The sequence below is a fragment of the Peromyscus leucopus genome, chromosome 2, assembly GCF_004664715.2.
Source record: "Peromyscus leucopus breed LL Stock chromosome 2, UCI_PerLeu_2.1, whole genome shotgun sequence".
Classification (NCBI taxonomy): Eukaryota; Metazoa; Chordata; class Mammalia; order Rodentia; family Cricetidae; genus Peromyscus; species Peromyscus leucopus.
The window spans coordinates 135,022,885-135,033,916 of NC_051064.1; the positions used below are offsets into that span (position 1 = coordinate 135,022,885).

The 11,032-nt window shown below is 46.3% G+C and overlaps 1 non-coding gene across 1 annotated transcript; it reads right to left on the bottom strand.

Moving 5' to 3' along the window:
- Positions 1-6,472: 6,472 nt before the first annotated feature.
- Positions 6,473-6,628, bottom strand: LOC114706013. Its single transcript, XR_003736460.1, has one exon. It is a non-coding gene; the product is annotated as a U1 spliceosomal RNA (small nuclear RNA).
- Between the last annotated feature and the right edge of the window lie 4,404 nt (positions 6,629-11,032).

The window sequence follows — 11,032 nt, forward strand, 5'->3', positions numbered from 1 at the left end:
CTAGCCCAGCAGGTAAAGGTGCTGGCCACCAAGCCTGATGTCCTGAGCTTGAGCCCCCAGACCCACCTGGTAGAAGAAAAGAACCGATTCCTGCAAGCCGGCTTCTGACTTTCACATGTGTGTCCTGTCATGCCCACACCCACACGTATTCACACAAAATAAATTTTAAAAATACATCTTTTTTTTTTTTTTTTTTTTTTTTTAATGCTTGAAAAAAGTCCTGCCCTAGAGTCAAATGCCCCAGAGGAAGAAGTTTCAACACCTCTTGCTGCCCCACCTGTAACATGCCATAAACAGAGTCCCAAAGTGGAGATGGGCTCCCAGGCGGGGCACTAAAGTGGGGTCTTTTCAGCAACTTGATGGAGGTAAGTGAATTCCCCAAGCTGCTATCTTTTTTTTTCTTTTTAAGACAAGGTTTGTCAGTGTAGTCCTGGCTGTCCTGGAACTAGCACTATAGACCAGGCTGTCCTCGAACTAATAGAGCTAAGCCTGCCTCTGCCTCACGAGTGCTGGGATTTTACCGCTGCCCAAGACAGTGTCTTTGCCTTCTTCTGCCTGTCCTTCTGTCTATCAACTCTTTGGCTTCTTCTGCATTTTTTTTTTTTTTTTGAGACAGGGTTTCTCTGTGTAGCTTTGCGCCTTTCCTGGAACTCACTTGGTAGCCCAGGCTGGCCTCGAACTCACAGAGATCCGCCTGCCTCTGCCTCCCGAGTGCTGGGATTAAAAGCATGCGCTACCACCGCCTGGCCCTCTTCTGCATCTTTTAAAAAGACTTATTTAGTGTGTGTGTGTGTGTGTGTGTGTGTGTGTGTGTGTGTGTGTGTGTGTGTTTTGCCTGCTTGTATGCCAGTGTAGTTGTGTGTGTCTGGTGCCTGCGGAGACCAGAAAAAGCACCTTGGGTCCCGTAGAACTGCCACGTGGGTGATGGGAATCGAACCCGGGTCCTCTGGAAGAGCAGCCATGCTCTTACCACTGAGCCATCTCTTCAGTTCATCTGGAGTCATCTCTTCCAGTTGTCGTCTTGTTTGTTTGTGGAGCTGTGGAGCTCAAGCTGGTCCTTGAGCTCATCATGTCTTCCCTTTCTAGAATGAGAGGAATACCGGCGTGCACAGCCGTGTCCTACTGAACAGAGTGTCAGAGGCAACTTTTACCCTCTTTTCATAGTAGAGTATTGTAAAGCATTAGTGTAAGGGCTCCACCTACTGAAATTCTGATGGCGGGAACTTGGCCATCAGGGTTCCTTTGTTTTGGTTTTAGTTTAAATAACTTTATTGGACTATAATCAACACAAAAGGGATAAAAAAAAAACCAAACACTTAATACATCTACAGCCCCCTAAAAGTTCTGCATGTAGGTTGGAATTCATGCTATACCACTGCATGCTCAGGTAACCACTGATACTTTTTTTTTTTTTTTTTTTAGACAGGGTTTCTCTGTGTAGCTTTGGTGCCTGTCCTGAAACTCAATTGTAGCCCAGGCTGGCCTGAACTCACAGAGATCCACCTGTCTCTGCCTCCTGAGTGCTTGAATTAAAGGCATGTGCCACCACTGCCTGGCCATGGTCCTTGATACGTTTTCTATCACATTACTTCTACAATGTTCCATGAATGCAAGCCTATAATATATACTTTTGGGGCTGAGGATCACAGTTTATTTTACAATATCGTGATGGTTGTTTTTTGTCAACTTGACACAAACCCAGACATATCTGGGAAGGGAGAATCTTTTTCTTTTTCTTCTTTTCTTCTCTTTTTTTTTTTGGGGGGGGTGCTTTTTTGAAACAGGGTTTCCTCTGTGTAGTTCTAGCTGTCCTGGAACTCACTCTGTAGACTAGACTGGCCTTGAACCTGGAGATCTGCCTGCCTCTGCCTCCTAAGTGCACCACTCACTACTGTCTGGAGGAAGAGGGAATCTTAGTTGAGAAAATGTTTCCATAGTATTGGCCTGTAGGCAAATTTGTGGAGTATTGCCTTGATTAATGATTGGTGGTGTTGGGGGACTCACTAGGGGTGGGGTCACATCTGGGTGAGGGGGCCTGGATTGTGTAAGAAAGCAGGCTGAGTCATGCATGGCGCACACCTTTAGTCCCAGCACTCAAGAGGCAGAGGCAGAGGTAGGTGGAACTTTGTGAGTTTGAGGCCAGTCTGGTCTACATAGAGAAATTTAGGCAGTTAGGCAGCCAGCTCAAAATATAAAATTAAATGTAAATAAATAAATAAATAAGAAAGGCTGAGCAAGCCAGTGTTCCTCCATGGCCTCTGCTTCAGTTCCTGCCCTGACTTCCCTTAGTGATGAACTATGACCTAGAAGTGTAAGAAACAAATCCTTCTTGAATTGCTTTTGGTCATGGTGTTTTTATAACAGCAGCAGAAACCCTAATTAAGATTGACCAATGAGCCGGGTGGTGGTGGCACACGCCTTTAATCCCAGCACGTGGGAGGCAGAGCCAGGCAGATTTCTGTGAGTTCGAGGCCAGCCTGGGCTACCAAGTGAGTTCCAGGAAAGGCACAAAGCTACACAGAGAAACCCTGTCTCGAAAAACAAACAAACAAACAAAAAAAAAAAAAAAAAAAAAAAAAAAGATTGACCAATGAATGGTTGACCATTCATTCACATAAGACTGTATCAATAATTTATTCCTTCTTATTGCTAAGTAGTTACAGGAGAATTTAAAAGTAGTTACAGGAGATTTAAGCACCAGGCAGTGGTGGTTTACACTTTCACTTTCAATCCCAGCATTTGGGATGTAGAGGCAAGTGAATCTCTGTGAGTTCCAGGTCAGTTTGGTCTACAGAGGGAATTCCAGGACAGCCAGGGCTACACAGTGAAACCCTGTCTCAGAAAACGAGAGAGAGAGAGAGAGAGAGAGAGAGAGAGAGAGAGAGAGAGAGAGAGAGAGAGAGAGAAAGGATTTAAGCAAACTGCATGCACAATGTGAGAGAAGAGTCGCCCACAGGCTGGGGAGATGGCTTAGCCAGCACAGTGTGAAGATCTGAGTTCAGTCCCCAGAACCCCTGTAAACCAAGCCCAGAGTACATGCCAGGAATACCAACGGTGGGGGATGGACATGGGAGGGTCTTTGGGGCTCACTGACCGACCAGTCTGCAGGAGAGCTGGGTACCAGACTCGATGAGAGACACTGTCTCAAAAAATACACCCAACAAAACAAAAAAGATGGTGGGGGCTGGAGAGATGGCTCAGCAGTCCAGAGATGTACTTCTCTTGCAGAGGATTTGGGTTCAGTTAAATTATCCTCTTACCTCCACATGTGACCATGCACATGTGTTACACACACACACACACACACACACACACACACACACACACACACACACAAATAAACAGATGTAATTTAAAAACTAGTGATTGAGGAACACACATTAACCTCTGGCTTCCACATTCATGTTCACACACACACACATACACACACACACACTTTTGATTGCAGGCTGAGGGCTTCATAAAGCTTTCTCCTGTTGACGATATCCAGAACTCCAGGAATTTTTGTGACTCGGTTTTTTCTTAGTTGAGAAGGCCATTTGAAGCTTCACATTAACAACTCTGTCTCCTGTCACCTAAGCACAAGAAAGAAGGCTGCAGCCAGGCAGTGGTGGCGTACACTTTTAATCCCGGCACTCAGGAGACCGAGGCAGATGGATCTCTGTGAGTTCAAGGCTAGCCTGGTCTACAGAATGAGTTCCAGGGCAGCTAGGGCTACACAGAGAAACCCTGTCTTGAAAAGAGAGAAGAAGAAAAAAGAGAGAGAGAAATCAATCAGGCTGCTGAACAGCTGCTTGTACCACCCCTGTTTTCTGTGATGTTACCCGTGAACTATTAGGTTAACAAGCTTTTCCAATATGGAGTTATTCCTACACCCTCTGATGATCTCTCAGGCATTAGTGAGCCCGTGGCCCTGACCATGAGCCTCAGCAATGTGTCTCAGTTCCCTTCCCCTCAGGTAGTTTCGGATGTCTGGAAGGGTCTCTGGGCTATTTCCCTTCTCTCATGTGGGTTGTGCTCAACCGATGAAATCCCAGCAGCTTAGGCTCCACTTGGATAAAAGGTTTCTCTTCAGGTGTGCTGAGAACTGATGCTCAGCATGGTCAAGGTTCCTTCTCCACGCCTCTGCCAGAAGAAGAAGTCCATTTTTCCTCTGTGAGGACCTGCTAGAGCTCCTGGAAGAAAATCTCATGAAAGTGTATAACAGGGTCCCAGACCTTAGCACAACCGACTCCATGATGGAAGTGCCATTCAGGCTGTAAAACTCAGCACCTAGACAGCACCATCATCTGCCAAAATGAAAACAAAGCCCTAATCTGTCAAAGTCCATCGTTCTGGGAAAGTCTTTAGATGTACTAACCTTGCTTTTTGGCTTCTCTAGTTCCACTTCTGGATAACTGTTCTTGTTAACTGAAGTATGTCAATCCAGAACATGATTTTTGTGCGTAAAAGTTCACCCCAGAAAGGCTCAGAGCTACACTGGGACCCTGAGCACCCAGTGTGGTCACCGGCCTGCTAATAAAGGCTTTCTATTGGTTTAAACCTGAGTCCGAGCAGTTTTGTCCGGTGACTACCTTACAACATCTGGAAGGGAGGCTGGCTGCCCCTCCTCCAAACAATTAGCTCTCTCAGCTGCTTGCTTGAAGCAACTCTATTCAAGGGTGGGTTTTCAGAGCTGTTGGATGTAGCTCAGTTGGTAGAGTGCTTACTGAGTGCACTAAAGCTCTGGGTTCACACTCCAGAGCCGAATAAAACAGATGGGCTGGTGCACACCTAGAACCCCCACCCTGGGGAAGGGGGGCTGGTGCACACCTAGAACCCCCGCCCTGGGGAAGGGGGGCTGTTGCACACCTAGAACCCCCACCCTGGGGAAGGGGGCTGGTGCACACCTAGAACCCCCGCCCTGGGGAAGGGGGGGCTGGTGCACACCTAGAACCCCCGCCCTGGGGAAGGGGGGCTGGTGCACACCTAGAACCCCCACCCTGGGGAAGGGGGGCTGGTGCACACCTAGAACCCTCACCCTGGGGAAGGGGGGCTGGTGCACACCTAGGGCTGGTGCACACCTAGAACCTCCGCCCTGGGGAAGGGGAGGGCTGGTGCACACCTAGAACCCCTGCCCTGGGGAAGGGGGGCCAGGAGTGCAAGGTCGTCCTCAGCTGTACCTGGAGTTCAAGGCCAGCCTGGGCCACAGGAGACCACCTTGTCCTAAACAGAGTTAGGTTTTTCCTAGCCCAGCCCTGGTTCCCCCAAAGTGTTTGCATTTGGGAGCTCTCTGCATCTGCCTGTCTCTTTCTTCAACTCTGGGAACAGCAGCAGCAGCAGCATTTGCCCTGTGACCTTTCTTTCCTCTCTCCCTCTCCCCTGCCCCCTCAAGTCTTACACTGTAGCCCAGGCTGCCCTCCAACTCATGCTGATCCTCCTGCCTCAGTTTCCCCAGTGCTGGCATTGACAGGTAAAAGCCACCACACTAGGATGACCTTTGGCTCCTTCAGCTTTTTACCTGGTGGGGTGGGGGATGGTGACTTTTTTTTTTTATTTCTAAATTTTTTTTTTTTTTTTGTGGTCTGATTGTTCTTTATTTTATATCTAGAATCCACCAATGAGTGAGTACATACCATAACTGTCTTTCTGGGTTTGGGTTACCTCACTCAGGATGATTTTTTTCTAGTTCCATCCATTTGCCTGCAAATTTCATGCTTTCATTGTTTTTCTCTACTGAGTAGTACTCCATTGTGTATATGTACCACATTTTTTTCATCCATTCTTCCGTTGATGGACATCTAGGTTGTTTCCAGGTTCTGGCTATTACAAATAGTGCTGCTATGAACATAGCTGAGCATGTATCTTTATGGTATAAATCAGCATTCCTTGGGTAGATGCCCAAGAGTGGGATGGCTGGGTCTTGAGGTAGTTCGATTCCTAATTTTCTGAGAAACCGCCATACTGATTTCCACAGTGGTTGTACAAGTTTGCATTCCTACCAACAGTGGAGGAGTGTTCCCTTTGCTCCACATCCTCTCCAACATTGGTTGTCATTGGTGTTTTTGATCTTAGCCATTCTAACAGTTGTAAGGTGGTATCTCAGAGTCGTTTTGATTTGCATTTCTCTGATGATTAAGGATGTTGAGCATTTCTTTAAATGTCTTTCAGCCATTTGTAGTTCTTGTTTTGTGAATTCTCTGTTTAGCTCTTTAGCCCATTTTTTAATTGGACTGTTCAATGCTTTGATGTCTAGTTTCTTGAGTTCTTTATATATTGTGGAGATCAATCCTCTGTCAGTGTCATTGATCAAACTCAGGGCCTCACTATGTAGCCCAGGCTATCCTAGAACTTGCTATGAAGGCCAGGCTGGCATCAAAATTCATATGTGCCTGCCACTGCCCCAGTACTGGATTAAAGATATGTGCTACCATGCCCAGCCCTGCCTAATGCTTTTTAATCAAATGAATTGACAGATACTACAATTTCTTTTCAGGAGAAGGTGGGAACATACTCCCCTACTACCACAAATTACAAAACTGAGTTTCCAGAGTGTGGAGATGTTTCAGGGCACCTGGAATGCAATGGGTGCACATTACCCTGGAAAATCGGCCTTCATCCTGGCGGCTCTGCCCTTCTAGGTAAGCATGTTACAACCTTTCTGTTTTTGAGAACTGAGAAAAGTTTGAAATAGTGAGATGATTTTGAACTTTATTCAGTGCTTCGATTTTTTTTTAAAAAAATTACTTTTAAGCCAGGCAGTGATGGTGCACACCTTTAATCTTAGCACTTGGGAGCAAGAGGCAGGTACATCTCTTGAGTTCCAGACCAGCCTGGTCTACAGAGTGAGTTCCAGGACAGCCACAGCTACACAGAAATCCTGTCTCAAAAAAACAAAAACAGGGGGCTGGAGAGATGGCTTAGCGGTTAAAAGCACTCTTGTTCTTCCAGAGGTCCTGAGTTCAATTCCCAGCAACCACATGGTGGCTCACAACCATCTGTAATGAGATCTGGTGCCCTCTTCTGGCCTGGAGGCAGAACACTGTATACATAATAAATGAATCTTTAAAAAACAAACTAACTAACAAACTAACTAACTAACAGCTGGACCGACAGACCCTGTGAGGGATTTTTTGGTTACTTGGATCATGAAGCGGGAAGTCCCACCCTAAATCTGGCCTCACCTTTTCATGGCAGCCTATGTAAAGGACAGAGAAGAAAGAAACCTTTGCTTTGGGCCTGCTTGCCCTTGCTCTCACTGATATGTTCATGTATCCAGCTGTTGAGGTGGTCCTTCACTGCCATTAGAGCCTACTTTTTTGGGATTCACACACACACACACACACACACACACACACACACACACACACGCACGCACGCACGCACGCACGCACACTAAAGACCAGCTGAGACATCCAGCCTCTCGGAATGAACAGCCACTGGATTCTTGGACCTTCCATCACGAGACGGCCATTGTTGGACTTGCTGGACCACAGCTGTAACTACCCTGACATCCCCTTCCTAACACCTGCGTCTGAGAGACGGCCAACATCTTGAATTACACTACCAGAGGAATGAAGGCAGGGCAAAGGAGACCTGAGACACATCTGCAGAGGGCTGGAAAGCAAGAAGCATGGCTGTCATTTCAGTCCGGAACTAGGAGATACCAACCTCATTGCTGAGGTCAAAATGGAAGCCAACTTCACTGAAAAACATCACACGAGCCAAACCCCCGATGTTCATCAGCAGTAGGAGCAGTTTTAACCCGTCCTGTTCTGGCAGCGGTGACAGCTGTGTGCTCCATACATCTCTGCATCCAGAGTCTTGCAGAGAACTGTGAGTAACAGGATTTGGTGTTATCTGTGTACACTCAGGGGGCTGATCACGGTGCTGCCTGTTCAGAATCTCAGCATCCAAGAGGCCAAGGCCAGGCTGGACCACAGAACTTACACAGGACCAGAAAGGTAAAGGGATAAAGGGATGTTCCTTTTCCCTCTTCTGATGATAAGCTCCTGTTTCCAATCACAGTTGATCGTTTCCAGCCTGGTGCAATTTTTTTTTTTTTTTTTTTTTTGCTTTTGTTTTTGAAACAGGGTTTCGTAATGTAGCTCTGGCTGACCTGAAACTCACTATGTAGACCAGGCTGGCCTCAAAGTCACAGACAACTCCCTGCCTCTGCCTCCTGAGTGCTGATGGATTAAAGGCGTGCTCTACCACACCTGACTTCTTTTGCTCTTTATAGGTGTGATTTGGGGGATGGAAGCCATGGCTTGGGCATGCCAAACTCCCAGCCTCACATTTATTTATTTATTTTTAAAGATTTATTTATTATGTTTACAGTGTTCTGTTTGCATGTATTCCTGCCTGCCAGAAGAGGGCGCCAGATCTCATTACAGACAGTTGTGAGCCACCTTGTGGTTGCTGGGAATTGAACTTAGGAACTCTGGAAGAGCAGTCAGTGCTCTTAACCTCTGAGCCATCTCTCAAGCCCCACATTTATTTTTTAATTAAAAACTTTACTGAAATAAAGTTTTTAATGGAATATGGCTCGGTTGGTAGAGTGTTTGTTTGCCTAGCATGCCTTAGAGGTTCAGTCCTCAGCAGTGCATAAGCTAGACGTGGTGGTGCACACCTACAACCCACGCACTTGGTTTGGTGAAGACAGGAGAACCAGGAGTGATCAGAATTCAAGGCTATCTTCAGCCACATGGTTTGAGGCCAGTCTATGGTAAAGGAAACCCTCTCTCAAAATGTTTTTTAATTGAAGTATAATAATATATCTAAGGTATTAAAATCTTAAGAATCTTAGAATTAGGAGCACTTGCCTTGCCCATATGAGAACCTGGGAGTGGTGCCCAGGACCACAAGGTCAAGTGCAGCTTGATGGATTTACACACAGTGACACACCGTGTAGCCAGCACCTAAGTCCAGAAACAAAATCTTGCAGCTTTGCTAGAATCCCTGGATGCATGGACTCTTTTAAGTTATGGGTGCTAGCAGAGAGGCACTCTGGGCACCTAAAACACAGGGTTCCTCAACTCGGGGTCCAGGTGGACTCTGGACATCTGTACCCCCTTCATATTATAGGCAACCATTTTCCTGAGGAAAGGGGACAGTTCCTTCACCAGGTTCTCACAAAGTGGAGGCCAATCAAAGCAATCTGAAGTCTGGCGTGGTCACTCCTTCCTCCTCAACAAGCTTTATTGTGGTGCGTTTTGTTGTTGCTTGAGACAGGGTCACACTATGCAGCCCTGGCTGACGGGAACTCTGCTCTCATAGAAATTTAGAATACAGGACCACTGAAGAAGTCAACATGCAGGTGCTCTGCCCGGCATTTTCTGCCCCTTATAAAACAATGAAATGTAAATATCATGTTTGCTTTGCAGCTATGGAAATTGAGGCTCAAAATGAAGCCACTTACCCAATGACACACATTACTTAGGTGGCTATTCGCAAAAGCCTGTCTTCCATACCGGATCTTTCGGCTGCTAGACCACGACAGCTTCCGTAATACCAAATTGCTTAACTTCAGCTGAAAACAAGCTAAGCTTGAAATACCAGACTGAACAGGAAAGAGTGAAGTCCAAAGCCCAGGATTTTTTTTTTTTTTTTTTTTTTCAAACAATTCACTTCTAACCAATGGAAACTCTTTGTCTAGGTGAAAGTGCCACCTTTAAAAGACGCGCTTTGCTGCCTAGAGGTGTGGCTCTGCCTGCGGGTTTTCTCGGTAGGAGTTACAATCTACCCACAAACCGTCACTGCAGGGCACTTGAGAGGATGTCTACGATTGGCTGATCAAGACAGCAACATTTGAATTTAAAGGAAGGCCAGACTAAAGTTGCGTTCCTTCGGTCAGAGAGATAAAGCTTTGCTGTGAGAGGCACCCCAACTGGAGGCCGAGATTAGGCGGCAGGATGTCCTGGTGAGCCCAGTCTCTCCGGCTGTTTGTACCTCCAGTTCTTCGCTAGGAAATCAACTACTTCAAGTAAAAGACGGAACAGCATGTGACCATGGTTTGTAAGCTACAGAGGGTCACAAAAGTGCTGAGAGCCACAGTTTACAGTTTGAATTTTTAAAGTAATCTCCAAGTAGAAGCAAAAGCTGTTTGTGGAGGCTCTAGTAGCAGTAGGAGCCGTCTAGGGCAGCCAGGGATTCCATGCTTCCTGTCCCTCAGCCGTCCTACTGGCCACCAGGGAGACTGTAGCAGGCAACCATACATTTTACAAAGGCTAAATAAATAAATAAATGGCTGACAATGACAATTACCCCCCCCCCCCGCCCCCAGGTTTCACTGTGTAGTTCTGGCCTAGAATTCAATACGTAGACCTGTTTGGCTTGACACTCTCAGCCAACTGCCTGCCTCTGCCTCCCAAGTGCTGGGGTCAAAGGTGTGGGCCACTACTCTCAGATAAACCTATGACTTCTTTAGAAGTCATTGCCTCATGCTAATAATTGAAGTTGCATCCGCTTAGTACATTAAATAGAAAGCATCACATCTGGATTGAATACTCAGTCAAATGAATTAGGATTAAAAAAAAAAATCTCTGGTTCAGTGGTTAAAAGCCCTTGATGATCTCACGGAGGACCTTGGGTTCAATTCCCAGCACCTACATGGAGGTTCACAATCGCCTGTAATTCCAGATCCAGGCATCCAATGCCCTATCTGGCCTCCTTGGGCACTGCATGCACACAGTGCACAGACATATGAAGGCAAAATATTCATACCTAGAAAATACTAACCTTAAAAAAGAATCTTGCCGGGCAGTGATGGCGCATGCCTTTAATCCCAGCACTCGGGAGGCAGAGGCAGGCGGATCTTTGTGAGTTCGAGGCCAACCTGGGCTACCAAGTGAGTTCCAGGAAAGGCACAAAGCTACACAGAGAAACCCTGTCTTGAAAAACCAAAATAATAATAATAATAATAATCTTAAACAATACATATTCTCTCCTATATAAAGCAAAAATAGCCAGCTAGCATTATGATATCATAGAACTTAAAATGCTTCAAGTCCTGTAAGCCAATCACTTTCCTCAGCACCAGTTTCCGAGAGAC